This window comes from Pogona vitticeps, chromosome 3, assembly GCF_051106095.1.
Source record: "Pogona vitticeps strain Pit_001003342236 chromosome 3, PviZW2.1, whole genome shotgun sequence".
Taxonomy (NCBI): domain Eukaryota; kingdom Metazoa; phylum Chordata; class Lepidosauria; order Squamata; family Agamidae; genus Pogona; species Pogona vitticeps.
In genome coordinates, this window is record NC_135785.1 from 118,651,682 (window position 1) to 118,669,164 (window position 17,483).

General features: G+C 41.9%; 1 protein-coding gene across 1 annotated transcript in view; it reads right to left on the reverse strand.

Moving 5' to 3' along the window:
* The window catches only part of C3H10orf71 (chromosome 3 C10orf71 homolog), a 47,603-nt gene that overhangs the window by 19,447 nt on the left and 10,673 nt on the right, over nt 1–17,483 (reverse strand). The window contains exon 2 of the mRNA XM_072994864.2: nt 3,113–3,265. The gene's annotated coding sequence lies outside the window, so the exon portion shown is untranslated. The remainder of the gene's footprint in view (nt 1–3,112; nt 3,266–17,483) is intronic.

Sequence of the window (17,483 nt, forward strand, 5' to 3'; positions counted from 1 at the left end):
AGAAAGCACTACATTATAGATTCTTGAAGTTCATCAGGTCAATGCTAAAGAACTCCCTGTAACCTCTTCCCTCTTCAGAAATTCTAATAAGGGGGCATTTTTACTCTTTACCGCAAAGGCAGTGGAGGACAGATGTTGTGCTGTAGGGAGTTCTGTGTCTCCTGAGATGAAGAAGGGGAGGATTGCCAATGTCTGGGTAGCTAATGTGTGCAGCTGCACTTAAGATCTCCATACTTCCTTTATACTTGATAGGATAGAAGGGGCTGGTGTCACATATAGGAGTGAGCTTGATTTTCAGTCTCTCCAATGAGCTCTAAGCAACAAAGGACCTTGACAGACCAGATCCAGAGTCTAAAATACAGGCAGGAGGTTCTGAATTTGTCTCTCACAATAGTACTTATAGGGATAGGAAGTAAATTTGCTGAATACATATTGATATGTTAATGGTTGCCGTTCCTTCCCACAGGGAAGAAAAAATGAAGCATGTAGAAGCACTATTCTGGTTTTCAGCAAGGAAGCTATTAGTCTGTGTTAGCAAGTAAAGCAATTTTTAAAAAAGTGTAGTGGTAAAGACTAGTAAAGACTATCCGATTTATTTCAGTGTGATCTTTCATGGATTTTCTTTTCTCTTTGGACTGTTCCAGTGTCTGTTCATTCCCTTCCTCCATTGGGTAGTTCAATTCCACCACCACAGTGGGCATAAGGTAGAGCAGTGGTTCTTAACCTTTTGTAATTGATGCCCGACGGATCACCCCATTGAGGAACCTCAGTCTCATCATAATAGAAGCAAAAAACTACATATTTTACTACATGTTTGCAGGCATTTTGCTACCATGTTATCAATTACTGGGCCATAAAAGGTACCGCAGCATTACTGAAGAGTAAGCAAATAAAAATATTAAATAATTTCATTAGTAACTGAAATTATTTATCCATGAAAGCTCAAATAGTATATGATTTTTTATTTGTGGCATATAAAGATATCACCTATTCTTGCATTTGTATTTTATAATGGCCACATGACTCACCCTTTCTGTTTCAATGAAAACTAAATACCGTGGAGCATGAATGTTCCTACTCTAGCAACTGTTGAACACACATTTGCTAAGTAGAAAATCGCAATTATAATATCAAGAATATATTTTATTGCCATGGCTAAAACACCAATACAGGAACTGAGATAAAGTCCTTCCTTCCTTTGCTTCAGCCACATTCGACTGATCTAGCCAGTGGCAGCATGGAGAGGAACATGTTGGACCTTACCTGCCATACAGAGGTGAAAGATGAGGAGCTTCTCAGAAAAAAAAGAGGAGACAACTGTAACTTGTTTGTTCTTTTTAAAAGGTGGATTTTAAAAAAATGAGTAGCACACATTGTGTTATCAGAAGCACCTTCTCTACTCTCACGCAAACAACAGAGGAAGATATCTCCCGTGATCTAGAAACCTGTCTTCTTTTTAAAAAAGAATAAATGCTTTCTCCTCAGATAAACTATTAACATACATAACAATTCAGATTAATTCTGTTCAGTCAACTGATCTACTGAATCTTGAACATTATCAACTTATAATCAGATATTTATACTACCTAGTCTGAACTCTTGCTTTGAAACAAAAGCAGGATACATATATTTAAAAATGAAGAGAATTTTATTTAACGGAAACTTGTTTTGCCTGTAAAGGTTTCACGCGTGCTTTGGGTAGCATGGGCTTTTCCTCTTTCATACTGAACATCTGCTTGTTAGTACCAACTGCAGCCAGCAGAAGGCAGGAAAGCTCAGAAGACATAAGACCACTCTGCAAATTAAGCTAGGATCTGATGATGATCAAGCTACCCTGGTCTATAATGTCCTGAAATGGTGCTGGAATGGAGAAGAATTGGAGGGAGCATTCGTCACCTTACACCTCCGTTTACACTGAGGAGTAGACAAGTGTTCTTGTCAAGTGTGATTGCTCCACCTGATTGGTAACAACATTGTGTAATGTTTCACTGCAGGGTGTTGCAGCAGTTGAATCTGGTGAGTGATTTTGTATACTATCCCACCATGTGAAGGGAGAATTTAAGTATTGTTGTTCCCGTTGCTCCCACTCCTTCTTGTCTCCTCATGAATTCACATTTAATGTTGTGCAAAAAATCATTCTCACATTTGCTCTCTCAGAGAGAGAGGGAGAGGGAGAGGGAAAGGGAGTCCAGTTTCCTGATCTTGCACACAAAAATTTATACAGCTAGGATTCCCACAAGTTTGTGGGAAGGCCAGCCCTGGAAGAGGCAATGTCGTCCTTCTTGGCAATGGAGTCATTGTTGCCAGTGGCTTCCTTGGAGTAAGAGAGGCAAGCCTTTGTTTGGGAGCAAAAGGGGGAGATGAGCTGAGATCTTGTCAGACATGAGAGTTCTAAGTGTTGCAAGATCCAGGGCCCATGTACATATGTCACCCAGGACCATATAAATAAGGCTTTGCCACCAGTGGCTAAAACTCAGTGCCACCTACACGCCATTGAGATTTACTTTAGGCTGCATGTCTGAAGGCTGGGAGGGTTCCCACCCCTATTCTGACTAAATTGCCAAATGTTTTTCATTTTTTCTGGGATATCACCTAGGAATGTGCTCAGACATTTTACAGTCTGCAACAATCACAACTTGGGGAATGTAGAAAATAGACTGGAAGCCAAAGTCAGTTGTGTCTGTATTACAGTAGAAGCATGAACTGTGTGAGCACCACGCAGTCCATCTTAGTTAGTAGTTGGCAACTCCTGGCTGCCACCCCCCACACCCCATAAGAAGATGGATGTTGCATCATTTTGTAAAAAAAAATGTAGCCATTTGTATGCCTTATATTTCCTTTGTGCTGGTTGTTATTTTCCCTCACAGTTCCCTGGACCACAGCCACATTTGGAGAATTCAGTAGGTGGATTGTGTTGGTCAGCCATTTCCTAGCAAAGGAAACCTCCAACGTTTGTGAGAATTCCCTCCTGAAGCATCAAATCCCACTCCCCCCCCCCCACGAACTGCTCGTGTGAATGTGGTGATGATGGCATTCTTTTTCATCCTTAGTTTACAGACCTCTATTAAGTTGCCTTCAGCTCCTTCATGCTAGTTGCATGTTAATAACTTACCTACAATGGCTAACAGATGCTGTGGAGGCATCCATTTTGGTCTCCTCATATCCATATTGGCCCCATCGTGGCCCATATTTAAGGACAGATTGCAAATATTTTTATGAAACTTTTTCAACATACATGTTTCATTATCCTTTAGTTTCTTCAACTCTGCAAAATAATAAAGAAAAAAATATGAGTCTGTAAGAAACACTGTGTATTTATGCAGCCCCCCCCCCTTATTTCCTTTCTTTCATTGTATTTCCACAGTTACCAAACAATGCTTAGGAACCAACCACAATCTAATTTTTGAAGTAAGCAATAGTCAAAAGTTTCAATGTGGGTTGAAGCCACAGGGTTTTAAAGTAAGCAGCATGGAATGGATTGAGGCCACAGTCTCCATGCCACAGGGGTGATATACTGTAGATGCATTTGTTTTTTTTTTCTGTGCAAGTTGGTATGGGGAGTTTTTTTTTTAAATAAAAAAACCCTACAATTTTTGACGTTTCAGGTGGCGGAACAACATTGCATGAGATCTGAGTTACCCATCTCAGGAGAGGCGTTACCCATCTGTGGGTTTTAGCTTAACCACTGGATTTGTGATTTTTAAAAAAGACCCAGCAGTCACACCTGCCTTAGAATAGTAGGCATCCTTCAGTCTTGAAAGACTATGGTAGCGTGCTCTGTATGGAGGACTTGGAACAGCATCTAGTATGGCTGAGGAGGCCAATTCGAGAATGGTTCTAAAAGAGGCTAGAATAATTATTCCTTCCCCAGAGGGAGGGCGTGTCAAACATTCAGCATTCTTCAAGGACAGTTCTCTGAGATAGAACCTGGAGGCCTTGTTTTGCAATGGCTTTTGTCCTTTCTGGAGCAGGTGAACTCAGAAAGTGGTATGGAGGAACTCCTGTTTGAGGCCTTGGCCATTGGCCTGTGAGATTTCTCAGGGTTCTGTCTTGCTTCCCATGTTATTCAACATTTACATGAAATTGTTGGGAGACGCGGGGTTCAGAGTTCAGCACTTTCAGTGTGCTGAGGTCACTCTACCAGTTCGATTTTGCCTTTCTATCAAAATTTGAGGAACTTAGAGTTCAAAGCTATTGTGTGGTATCAGCAATAGACTAGATGATGGAAAACAAATTGAAGCTTAATCCGAACAAGTCAGAAGTGCATCTAGTCAGAAGAAAGTCAAATCAGGGAATAAGGATTCAGCGTTTGCTGGATGGAGTTGTACTCCACCTGAACATACAGACTCTGAGTCTGCGATCCTAGGTCTTCCCAGCTTTTAGGATCTAAAGGGATTTTCTTTTCCCACTCTCTAGCTACCCTTTTGCATTTGTGTGTTTAATATAGTCACCCTGTGTTAGTTAAGTTCTTTTTCCTGCCCCTGGCTTCACCCTCCTCTGTTTCTTTTTGCTTTTCTCCTCCTCCTCCTTCCTCTTCCTCTTCCTCTTCCCCTTTCCTTCCTCTTCCTTTTCTTGTTTTGCTAGTCTCTCTCTCTCTCTTTTCATGACCTCTGAGCATGCAGGAAGCATGGAGGGGTCTCTCCTATGTGTGGAGACTCCTTCCCCCGCTGTTTTTCTACTGACTGTAACAATAGACAACAACTGAAAGTAAAGATACACTTTTTCCCACTTAAAATGCTTCTAGCACATATAAAGTGCTAGTTATTGTGAAAAGCAGGGTACTGCAACTTAAACTATTCTCCCACACTTACTCTGTGTAGTTGTTGTTTATACACGACACCCTGCTAGCTATGAAAGGAATGAAAATCCTCCGGTAGTGATGATGACTGTTTTTTCCTAGCAATCCCTCTGCCTCGACAGTATCATGATCAAATGAGGATACAGATAATAGATGAAGTAGCAATGCTTGATTAACACAGGAATAGGACTATGAAGGGGTTAATTACTTGAGGTCGCAGGTTCTAGCCAGAGTTACATGTGCACTGTAGATTTGGCAGTGACAGAAATGCTAAAACATGTTTATGGGACAGGGGTCAGAGTCTGTCAAAGGAAACAGAGGCAGTATAAGGTAGTACAGAAACCTGAGTTACTTGGTAACAGTAAGGCCAATCCAATCCCGCTGACAGTGGCTCACCCTTCTTTATGTGTCTGCACACCTTTCACAATCCACATTCTTTGCCTGCCTACCCTCACAGTGCTCTCGTGACACCTCATAATCTTGTTCTGATCCTTGCGATCCATGCCAACCTGGAACTGCTCATGCCACTCACCCTGGCAAGGTCCTGCCCCAGAATAAGGACAACTGGACGGGGGCCTTGTCAATCATATTCCATGGCCCTAACCAGGCACACTCCAGTGGTCAGCAAGGCTGGACTTCTGCTGCTTAGCATGCAGTAACTCCCTAGGCTCTCCCTATTCCCCCTCATGCCCCTCATGCAAGAATCCAATGTCTAAGGAGATTCAATGTCTTCTCAAACTCCACAGCTCCATATTGTCTGAACTCTCTGTGAGAACTCTACCCTGCTGCATGAAATGCAATCCCTAAATAAAATTTATGGTTAATCTAATAGGGTTTTCAAGGCCTGTGAGATATTTAAAGTGATTTTACACATGTGTTTGCTTAGCCAAGTGGGAATTTTAACCCAGAGTTCTAGAGTCTGTCACTTTGTCCACTACATCACAATTGTAGTGTGGCATTTATCTGTGTCACACTAGCTCTCTAAATAGAGCAGTGCTATTAATTCAATTGACCTGGACACTGTTCTTCTGTGGATGCAGCCTGCTACTAATTAATTTTGTTTTTCCAGCAGCATTGCTCCACTGACTCATATTTAGCTTCTGATTTACTAAGACTACTGGATCCTTTTATCTTGTACTATTGCTAGCCAGCTTTTGCTCATCACCTATTTGTACATCTGATTTTTTTTCTGTTGAAACATATTTACAGCTTTACAAATTTCACTGCTGCAACTCAGGTTGTTTGTTTTGGCCCAGTTTTCCAGTCTATAGAAGCCATTTTGAAGCCATACATTCTTAAGTATTAGCAACCTCTTTCAGTTTGGTGTCATTCTTTCTACAGCTTCTTGCAAGTCAATTTAAAGATTTCAAACAACACTGGGCCTGGGACAGAAGCCTCTGATATCCCCATTCGGGGTGACTTGGTGAGTCCTCTCCGGAAAAAAAAAATCCACCTTCTTCAAATCCACACAACAGTAACATTGTCTAGCCTACATTTTACCAGCTTAGGCACAAGAATATTGTCAAAAGTCCTCTTAAAATCAAGATGCACTACATCCTTAGCATTCCCATCATCTACCAAACGCATGATTCTATAAAAACAAAAGAGATAAGATTAGTCTGGCATAAAATGTATTTAAGATACCCAAGCTGGCTGTAATTGCCATATTCTTTTCTAACTACTCACATGTCAACTGTTTTAATGATGATCTGTTCTAGAACCCTTCTTGGTATATATTTCAAGCTGATTGGTCATTTGCTGTCAGGTCTGCCCCCTTCTTCTCTCTCTCTCTCTCTCTCTCTCTCTCTCTCTCTCTCTCTCTCCCTCCCTCCCTCCCTCCCTCCCTCCCAGGAGGTAGTGGTACAGTGGTGCCTCACTTAACGAGGATAATCCGTTCCAGCAAAATCACTGTAGAGGGAAATCCTCATTAAGTGAAATAAAAAAGCCCATTGAAATGCATTGAAAACCCTTCAATACGTTCCAATGGGCTGAAAACTCACAATTGTGGAATAGATTTTCCACAAAATGCTTTCAATAATAGGATGGGATGTACGACCTGGGACAGAAGAGCTCCATCACACAGAAGCTGCCTCCATTGGTTTTCAGGGATCCTAGTTCCCCATCAACTTGCTCTTTTCATTCTGCAGTTTTGTGATTTAGAGTGGGCATTTAAAAATAATGTTGACACTAATGCATTGATATCACATTATGTTATACCTTTTTTTTGTCTTGACTAACTTGTTACTATCAGAAAAAAAACAACCAATGAGTAATGTGTTGTTTTTTTGGGTAGCTATTTCAAGGGATGTCCTGTTAACTGAACTTGCCACTGGTACATCATCACATAACATTGCTCTGTGGGCTCTGAAGGTTATTTCTGGCCACCAATGGAGTTGTGAAGCCCTGTTCCATCCCATTCCACCCAAAAAAACTCAAAGGAAAGAAGATGGCAATTATTTAGACACATCATTGTGACCCATGTGAAAAACATTTTAAGAAAGGAATTATCTGCCAGTGATAGACAAAAGAAGCAGCTAGGAAATGCATGGGGAAATGGAAGAAAAAGGAAATATATATCTTGGAATGCAAGAACCATGGTGGTTAAGATTCTGTTACAGATTCTAGTTGCTAAACTGGATATATATTTTTAACTTCGATTGTTGTATAAAATTGTAAGTCACAAAGTTTCATGAACTCTTAATAATGTAACAGGAATAGTGCCCTTTCAGCATTATTGTGGTTGCCAATCTGTCTCTCCCCCACTTAACCAAGCCCCGAAGATGCCTATGAAGTAGTGTCAGCAGAGCTGGATGGGAGCTCAACAGCTTCCATGTTGCATTTCCGAAAATGACATGAGTGTTTGTGGCAGCATATTGATGGTCAGAGATCAAGGGCTTACTCATGCCTGGCATCAGTTATGGCATGAACAGCCGCTGTATCTAACGTTCCAGGAGTATTGCCTCAGTAAGCGTACTCTTTCCTAGTAGTACTCTTTCTTGATATATGTATATATAGCTCTCTGTGTGTGTGTGTGTGTGTGTGTGTGTGTGTGTGTGTACATATACATATATATAATATACATACATATATATATACATACACACACACACACATATATACACACACACACACACATATACATATATACATATATACATATACACACACACACACACACACACACACACACACACACACACACACACACACACACACACACACACAGAATTTGCATTCCTTGAAGCTGAAGAAGTGGATTTTGATGCACAGAAGCTCATATTGAAATAAATCTGTTAGTCTTTAAAGTGCCATAACATTTTGCCTTTCCCCCTTCTTTTCTCGCTTTTCTCCTTCCCTTTTTATTTTACCAGTTTATTTGGAAATACATCCTACTAAATAGGTCTTACATCTCAGTTGATATCTCTGTTTGTCATGTGCTGTCAAGTCACACCCAACTTACAGCAACCTTAGTAGGGTTTTTAATGTATGTGAGATATTTAAGAGTTGTTTTATTATTACCGCCCCCAGTGAGTTTCCATGGCTGAGAGAGAATTTGAACACAGTTCTCCTGAGTCCTAGTCTGCTAATCTGGCCACTACACCACTGGCTCATAAAATAAATGCATATAGGAACTTGAGATATATACACATTTGGGAAAGAGAAATTGGCTAACTTATTTTCATAGACTACAGTTTTCAGAATCTCCCTTCCAATATGTCAGTGACTATCCTGGCTGAAGGATTCTGGATGGTATATTAATATAAAACTCCCAGAAGCCTGTGCCAGCCATGATTTCTGGTAGTTTTAGTCTAATAACTCTGGGAACCACAGTTGTAGAGGTTCCTATAGTACTTTCATGGGTTTATAGGTTTTTTCCCATTTAAAAATATGCCAAAACAAGAGCTTTGTTATGAGAATATCACCAGAAGTCAATATATGTGGTATTCTTTCTTTCTTTCTTTCTTTCTTTCTTTCTTTCTTTCTTTCTTTCTTTCTTTCTAAGCACAGCAAAACACATAGCTGGCTTACATAATTCTTCTCTCCCTCCCTTCTCTCCATGAAGTCAGTTTATGTGAGAGACACTGAGTAGATTTCGTGACACTGACAATTACAATATACTGGCACTCTCTCAGATCAGTGGTTACTATATAAATGATGTGAAAGCTGAAATGTACTGGTAGAAAAAGAATGCAACAATTGGTTTGCTTAATTTGTGCAGTATGAAAAGTTCCACCAGAATTTCTGTACCATGCAAATTTGTACATTATGCAAATAATGATATGCAACAATTTGCATAATAGGCAGATTAACTGCAGCTAGAAGTAAGTGCAGGCAAGGAAGACAAGAAATATGCACAGCTTTTCTCTCTTGTCTCACCTTCCTGATGAACCTGAGTAGGACTACATATTGCTTCAGAAGTCCACCCTCCCCCAGTTCTCTCCACGCTCACTATTTCTCTGTCTTAAACAGACTGCAGTGGCATATGCACGGCATACTGGCAATGGTAGAGAACCTACTATGAATCCCTCATAGAAAGAAAGATAACATATAAATAAAATAAATCAACAGATGCATAATAGATATTCTGATTCCTGTCCTCTGAAGATACCTGCCACAGAGACTGGTAAAACATTAGGAAGAAAAACCTTAAGAACGCAGCGAAACAGCCCAAAAAACCTACCAACAACCATCGGATGGATAATAATTGATCAAGGCCTTCTCCTATTCCTCATCACTTCTAATTCCTTTCAGGCTTTGGGGCTCATCAGGACAACAGAGACAACATGAAGTGCTAGAATTTAGGTTGGAAAGTTTAAAATTAACTTTAAATGCTTATCTGGATTTTGAGGAATGGGGTGGAGGTAAATGGCAGCGAGGACAACACAAACACACCTTGTTTCTCTTTCATGATAATTCCAGGCTAACTGAGCTGCACCTGAATTCAGGCACCAACCCCTACGCTCAGAAGGCAGGATTCCCCCCCCCTCTGTGTGTGTGTGTGTGTGTGTGTGTGTGTGTGTGTGAGAGAGAGAGAGAGAGAGAGAGAGAGAGAGAGAGAGAGAGAGAGAGAGAGAGAGAGAGAGGAGTCCTGGGCAGGCTGCATCACAGTGAAAGCAAGTAGGTTGTTGTTCTGGGTAGTAATCAATCCAATGCAAGTAAGCCACTCTCTTTTTCATAGGAGTTTTCTGTCTTCTAGAGAATTAGAAAGTCACAGAACTCTGAAAATGTAGCAGCAACAACACCTTTTAGAAATTAGATGTAAGAACTGCTCATGACATGTTTTTGTGATTTGTTTTCCTGTGTAATATTCTTGACACCCTGCTGAAAGTTGCTAGAGAAGGGAAGACAAACATCCCCTCCTCACGTTTAGCAGCAGATTTTAGATGTCATGAAATGGCAGGTAATTATGTGCTATCTAATTTGTTAATGTTGTATTTTTAGTATTTTACTGCTACAGACAAGTAGGCTTGAAGGACTTTGTGCAGCTATGCCAAAATGAACATAATTACACAGCATTCCATGCCGACATTTAAAAGTGGCCCTCTTGAGTAGAAATGCAATATTAGAGTGCTTAGGGCTTGTGGTTTAGACAAGCACTGCACTGGATGGCTAAGACATCAGTTGCTGAATAGGGTCATGTAAATCCTATTGATTCAATGGTTTTCCTTCAGTTGGTGTTACCAATTGGATTTAGACTATCTGCAATAAACAGAATTGGCCACTTCATGGACGCAGTGAGCATTTTGATCTATTTGCCAATGACAGCTATAGTAACAGTGAAGCATTAGTAATCTGGACAGGATGTTAGTTACTCTTCTAGATGGAAGTAACTATAATTGTCACAGACTCCTGCTGGTGCAAAGTAGTAAATGACCAAATGAGTTCCTTCAAAAGACTAACAGTCTGAGCTCTGTCCCAACGCCATGCAGACAACAAATTTGGCTTGCAAGGTATGGTTTTGACCTTTTGTTTATGACAGAACTCAGGGACGTGGTGGCGCTGTGGGCTAAACCGCAGAAGCCTGTGCTGCAGGGTCAGAAGATCAGCAGTCGTAAGATCGAATCCATGCGTGAGCTCCCATCGCTTTGTCCCAGCTCCTCGCCAACCTAGCAGTTCAAAAGCATGTAAATGCGAGAAGATAAATAGGTACCATCTCGATGGGAAGGTAAAATGGCGGTCCCTAGTCACACTGGCCACGTGACAAGGGAAACTGTCTTCGGACAAGCGCTGGCTCTACGGCTTGAAAACGGGGATGAGCACCGCTCCCTAGAGTCGGACACAACTGGACTAAAAATGTCAAGGGGAACCTGAACCTTCACCTTATGACAGAGCTCGGCAACTATGCCCCTCCAGACATGTTGGACCTATACCCCTACCATTCTTCATTCTTGGTTATACTGACTTGTGCCGTTACAAGTTGTAGACCAAATACCAACACCCTCCGGAGGGCCACAGCTGTCTACTCACAAATTCTGTTCTTGTGTTCACTCTGAAAATGTCTATTGCTCAGTAGGTGGTGGTGAGATGGTGGCACACGTAAGCGCTGTCCCCAATGTATGACAGTCAGAAGTCCTTCAAACCTTTATGTTTTAAGTGCTCAAAAAGCTGTGCTGGTTTACAGTACAGTCTTTCCAGCAAGACAGGAGCACATCTTATTTTGGGGGGTGGGACTTCATGGGTAGGAGACTCTTGCTGTTCTGTTGGCTCCTTGTATATGCGCCGGCACTTGTGGTTAGGCCTTTGGACGAGGGCAAGGGAAGCTGCCTTCAACTCAAGTCCGAATTCCAGGACCGTCTGTTGTCACTGTCAACAGATCTCCAGGGGTTCACATGGAGGCTCTTCTCACATCCTCGGACACTTGATTTTTTACTGGAATTTGAGGCCTTCTGCATGCAAATCATATGCTCTGTCATGAGACAAAACAACCTCTTGCCACACTTATTTCCGAGTGAAAATGCCTAGAATTTCATTGCAAGGTCTGGCTGTTTAATTCTTAATCAGTTACTGCTCTATTGTTTCATTCACTGAGAATTCATTTAATGCTGCTGTGGCATCATAGAAGAATTAAACTTCACTGCTGGCTTGGGTAGAAGAATGTTTTAGACAAGAAAGCCCGGCTATAATTTGTAGGAGTGTGGTGCAAATGTGGCACAAGTGGAAGTATTTTAAAAAATTCTTTCCTAGTTCCACAGAGGTGGTAGTGGTGAGATGCATGGATTTACTTTAAAAAAATTCACTGGCGCTACATTTTATTAGTTAGGAGGGTGGAACCAAAGAGGCCAGATCCTACTTAGGTTCTAGGGCCTAGGCCATGATACATCCATGACAGAGATTCACAAACTGTGTATTTGTTGCAGATTTTATAGTATTCATTGCAACTGAAGAGGTAGCAAGGTTTGCTCTTCTGCCTTTGCATGGACTCAATGTGGTAGTAAGCAGTTGATTTAAAACTATTGGGAACAACCTAGCTGCAATACTGCACTGGGAGAAACCATGTGAAATGTGGGAAACTGGCATGCAAATGAGAGTATGATCTCTTTTTGGTGTTTGTAATCAATACCAGAAAAGCACCACATCCCAACACAGGGGTCTTGTGCTTCTTAGTCCAGTGCTCCAACTGACAGAGAGTACCAGGAGGGTGTAGCAGACCTAGGGTGGGCAACACATAGCATATGGGCCACAAATGCCCTGGGTGTGCTTGTGCCCCATCCCTAAACCCTTGCCTTTGCTGAATTCTGGTTGTACGCTGGTACAGTAGAAAAACAAAGATTTTCAATTTTTAAATAAAGGGCTCTGGGATAGGCAGCTGCTACGGTAAGGCGTGTGGTCCATACTTGATTTGTTTTCAAACAAAAATGTATTTTCTGGCAAAGTGGATGTGGGTGTTCTCCAATTCCAGCTGCTGCTGCACCACTAGATTTTGGTAAAATATCAGCAGGGAGTTGTTAAGAAGATTCCAATGCATCTAAGGATAACTGGGTTTTCGATTCCCAGGCTGATCCTGCATATTTATGGTACTGTGAGGAGAGTGCTCAGTTTCTTTCAATCAGTTGTGGAGTGTACAGTTCTGTACCTGTAACTCAGGATGTCCCGCACAATAGAGGCACTAAAACATCTTTTATTCCACAATGCCATGCATTTTGCAAAGCCAGTCTGCCTGCAAAACAGGATAGGGTTCCTGCACCACTGATTGTCATGGAAAGGGGAGCATGTCAGCAGGTGTCATTTGCACGACATATCACACCTACCGAATTCCCTCTTCTATACAACCCTGTCCTCTTTTGCATCTGGCCTAGACACCACACCCACAGGGAAAAGGCTGTTAGGAAACATCCAGATGGAGGAAATTGGAGAGGTCCAGTTCATGCTTAAAAGGTTCCTATCTTTTGTGTGATATATTTTTATCTCTTCCTTGAGCAATTCTTCCGTTCACACTGGTCAACCTTTTTTTCCTGCTGGAAGAAGATTTGCTCCAATTTGTTCCCCTTTTGATTAAAGACACTTCTCTTCCCATTCCTTTCCCTGCCTTTTCCTGTGGCTGTCATTCAGTGGGTCATGGTGACTTTTTCTGTTAAATAAAGTAAGTGGCATAGTGAAACAGCGATGCATCTACCTAGCATGGTAATATAACACCAGAAACATATCTAATTTATAGTGCTGCATCAATAGGAAAATATATATTTTTAAAATGTAAAATGCTAGAGCGGAGTAGAACAGAGTAGATTAAAATAGAGGCCCCCTTCCTCACCTTTTCTTCCCCGTCAGCTGGGGCAACCCCCCCCCTTTTTTTAGTTTTCCTTCCAAAGAATCAGTACAGGACCAAATACAAGTACCAAAGGGCATCTCAAATGGATCTAGAATTGTGCTGTCTCAGTTAAGGATATATATAACATCACCCATAGTTCTATGTTGGTGCGGATGAACCATCCAGAATAGGCTAATTGTTGTTGTTGTTGTTTAGTCGTTTAGTCATGTCCAACTCTTCGTGACCTCATGTACCAGAGCACGCCAGGCCATCCTGTCTTCAATAGGCTAATTAGGAGCACCCAGATCTCTCTCTCACACACACAGAGTGCTAGTGCTGTGCCAAAAACGGTGTGGGATAGCTCCAAAAACAGGCAGGATGGAATGCTCCAAATCAAAACACGTGTGGACGCCATAAACTGAACAGCAACAAAAACAAGCCAAATAGGGAGCTATTCTACCAGTATGGACCTGCCCTTATTCAGTAGTAGAGGGATTACTCTCTGCATATACCTGGATAGGGTTGTCAGATTCGCAGTATCCCATTTCTGCAGAGTCTGAGACCTAGAGGCAGGACCGGCTGCTCTCACCATAAATGGACCACACGGCAACAGTTTGTGACACGGCATACATATGACGCACTTTATGATGAATTCAAAGGTCATAACTTAAAATCTAGTAGCAGCTGCTCTAGAGCATGGAAGATAACGAACCAGACCAGGGTGCTTCTGGGCATGTCTAGATGGCATTCCACAAGCATGTACTCTAAAATATAGGACTGCCGGGTATGTAGTATTCTATTCTGTGGGATTTCAAGCCCAAACCATCATAAACAGATAATAGACCCCCCAAACCAGAGACCTTTGGCAATCTTACATCAGGTGCACTTTTCTTCCCTACAAAGTTTGCTCTGTTCTAGGCTTGAGACCTAATATTTGGCGGAGATTTCAGGCCCAGAGCCAAGCCCTAGCTCAAATGAACTGCTCTCTGGGAAGCTTTATTTATAATTATAACCAACCTGCTGTGGGTTCAGTCTGGCTGCTCAGTTGCTGGATGAGTTTTTGTACACCTGCTGCTGCCACAAATAATGCTGTGCTGTTCCTCAGTCACCCTGTAGTTCTGCCCAACAAGAGTAAAAGGACTGCTGTAACGGTCCAGTTAGCAAAGAGAAAGAGACCAGCCCGACCCGACCCCCATTCCTTTCAGAGGTCAAGGGGGGGTGTATGGGGGCTCTTCACCATCCCTCCTGCTTGGCACTCATAGCACTATCTTTGGCTAAATCAAAAGAAGAGGGAGGGGGAAGGTTGCTATAGCACCCCCCCATCCTGATTTTTGTTTTTGAGAGAGAGAGAACTAGCTAAATACACGCATTCCTGTTTTCTCCTGTTGGTTTGAGGGCTCCAAGCTTTTTGCCAGTGGGCATTTTATGTATTCATTCATGTATCAGGGTTTATACTGACCAACTACTAAATGCCCTTTTGCAAGGCAGGAGATATCACAATAATAAAAATGCAAAGTACCAGCCCAAAAGCAGTCACAACTAAAATGATAAACATCAAGATGCTTAAAAGCAAGGAGAAAACTGAGAATAAAAGAACAAGGGGGGGGGGGAAGACACCAAAACAGGGAGCCCACAAACAGGCTCAGGCGGATGATATGCCTTGGACATACAAGGTTACCTCGGGGACTGGGTGCCAGGGAGACTTAAAATAAAGTGGTTGCATGAATTAATATGGAGCTCTGTTCAGGTATTACTGAGCCTAGAGGTTTGAATAGACTTATATCGCTGCCTCTCCAACCCACACCCACCCCATCATCATTTTGCTCACACTTTTCTCTGAAGAGCAGAGGCATACTTTCTGTGTGAGCAGAAATCCTGGAAAAATCTGGGTTATGGCTCACATGCAAAGCCTGCTCACAAGCAGGAACTTCTCCCCTTCCAACTTAGGAATAGTTATGTGAGCAAAGTAATAATGGGGGTGGGTGGGCATAGTGTTCCACCTGCTGGATTCGTAGTGCCTTAAGTTGTTTTATGACAGCTAAAGCCAGAATATAAAGCAGATCCCCTAAAGGGTTTGGATTGAGAATGTTTGCAGGAGCACCATGTCTCATATGACCTCCTATATCCCTGAATTTTCTGTTCTTTTCATCAGTCTTTCTTCTCCATTCCACCACCAAGAGACATTGGTCTGGGGAGGCTGAGAAGACAAGGCATTTTCTGTAGTGCCTGTGTCCTGGCTGTGGAACTCCCTTTAGCTTCCCCTCTACCTAGCCTTAGGTGGGATGCACAAATCTGGTTTCCCCTGGCTTTTGATGGCTTTTAAATTTTGATTTCTTTTAGGTCTTTTAATTTAAAAAAAAAACTTTCATAGGGATGTGGTGGCGCTGCGGGTTAAACCGCAGAAGCCTCTCTGCTCCAAGGCAGAGGACCAGCAGGGGAACCTTTACCTAACTTCTTTTCTACCTTTATTTGGTGGTTTTTCTACTTATTATGGCATTTTAAAAATTCTCCCCCCTCCCTCCCTCTCTCTCTGTCTGTTTTGCCTTGGACAGCCTGGAAGACAAATAAAAATATTATAAATACACTATCACCCTTTGTTTTTAATCTGGTGCCTGTCCTCTTTATATTTTGGACCTTTTGAATAGCAGGTTCTCTGCAGTTTGCCCTAAAATTATCCACATCTAAGCTTGAACTTCTGCAGATCTAACCACAGAAGCTACATATCATTGCTTGACGATAAACAAGGTCATATGGGCAATGTTTACACAATGTGTTGGCTTCCATCCATGGAAAGATGGCATTGTGCAGACTGACTATGAATCACTTTGATATGACATTGAGCTGGGTCTGGTGAAACACAGCATAACATATAAACAGTCTAAATGGGGATGCAGTTATACCCAGAAATGTGCTGTTGACAAATCAACCTGAGGTCTTGCTCTGCAGCAGCTTATCTTGCTGTCTTTTGTAGCCTGCCCTCCACAACTTTCCAGCTGTTCTCTTCTTTCTGCATAGCTCTGCTTGGAATCCCTGCTTCTGCCTCACGAGTCCTTGGCCTGACTATAGTTTACACCAAGTCAGACATAACCAAAGCTGGACACACATGACACCAAGCATTTTGAGCAGTAGATAGGGGACATAAATTGGTGTTTCATTTCCCAGGCTTCTGTCTCACACTTCAGAGATTCAGCTGTTGTCCTTCTTAGCAAGTATTTTTCTAGCTCACTGTATAAGGGAAATAGGCCAAAATTTTGTGCCAAATCCAAGCATGTATCTGAAACAATCTTATTGTAAGTTTAAATGAGAGTTTATATGCAGGGACATGGGACACAGGCTGAATTAAATTTAACAGGCCATAGAGCTTGTCTGGACCACATCTACTAGTGTGACAAAAGCTCTGAGAGACAAAGAGAAGAGCATATTTGTATTCAGATACATACATTTTTTCTGTGGTTACCAGGCACTAATGGAAAATAATGAGATGATTGGCCCTGTCCCTTTTTGAGAGATTTTTCCTGAGAAGCTGGGCTTGCCTCTGTTGAGAAAGCCACTTGCAGGTTGTTCTGAAGTTACGGAGAGTCTTCACACCACCACGAGTATCCCCCAAGTTTACCATTTGAGGAGGCCAGTGCAGGTTTTGCATCATACTGTTCTGAAGCATGGTGGGATTCCAACTGCTACTATAGCGGTCAGGAGCCCCTACCAAGGATACCGCTCAGATTGATGGTCATGGAGCAGAGGTGCTAAAGGAAAGAAGTTGTAGAAAGCACAAAAAAACCCTACAGCTTGTTTTACTGAAGGATGATTACGGGGCTGTTGAAAATGTTTCACTTGACGTCATGGTACAAGGCCTAAAATTAAGGCTTTTCTTAGTTCTACATATAGCTGCCTTAGGATCACCACTGTTTGATTTGCATTTTAGATTTTTGGCCATTGTTG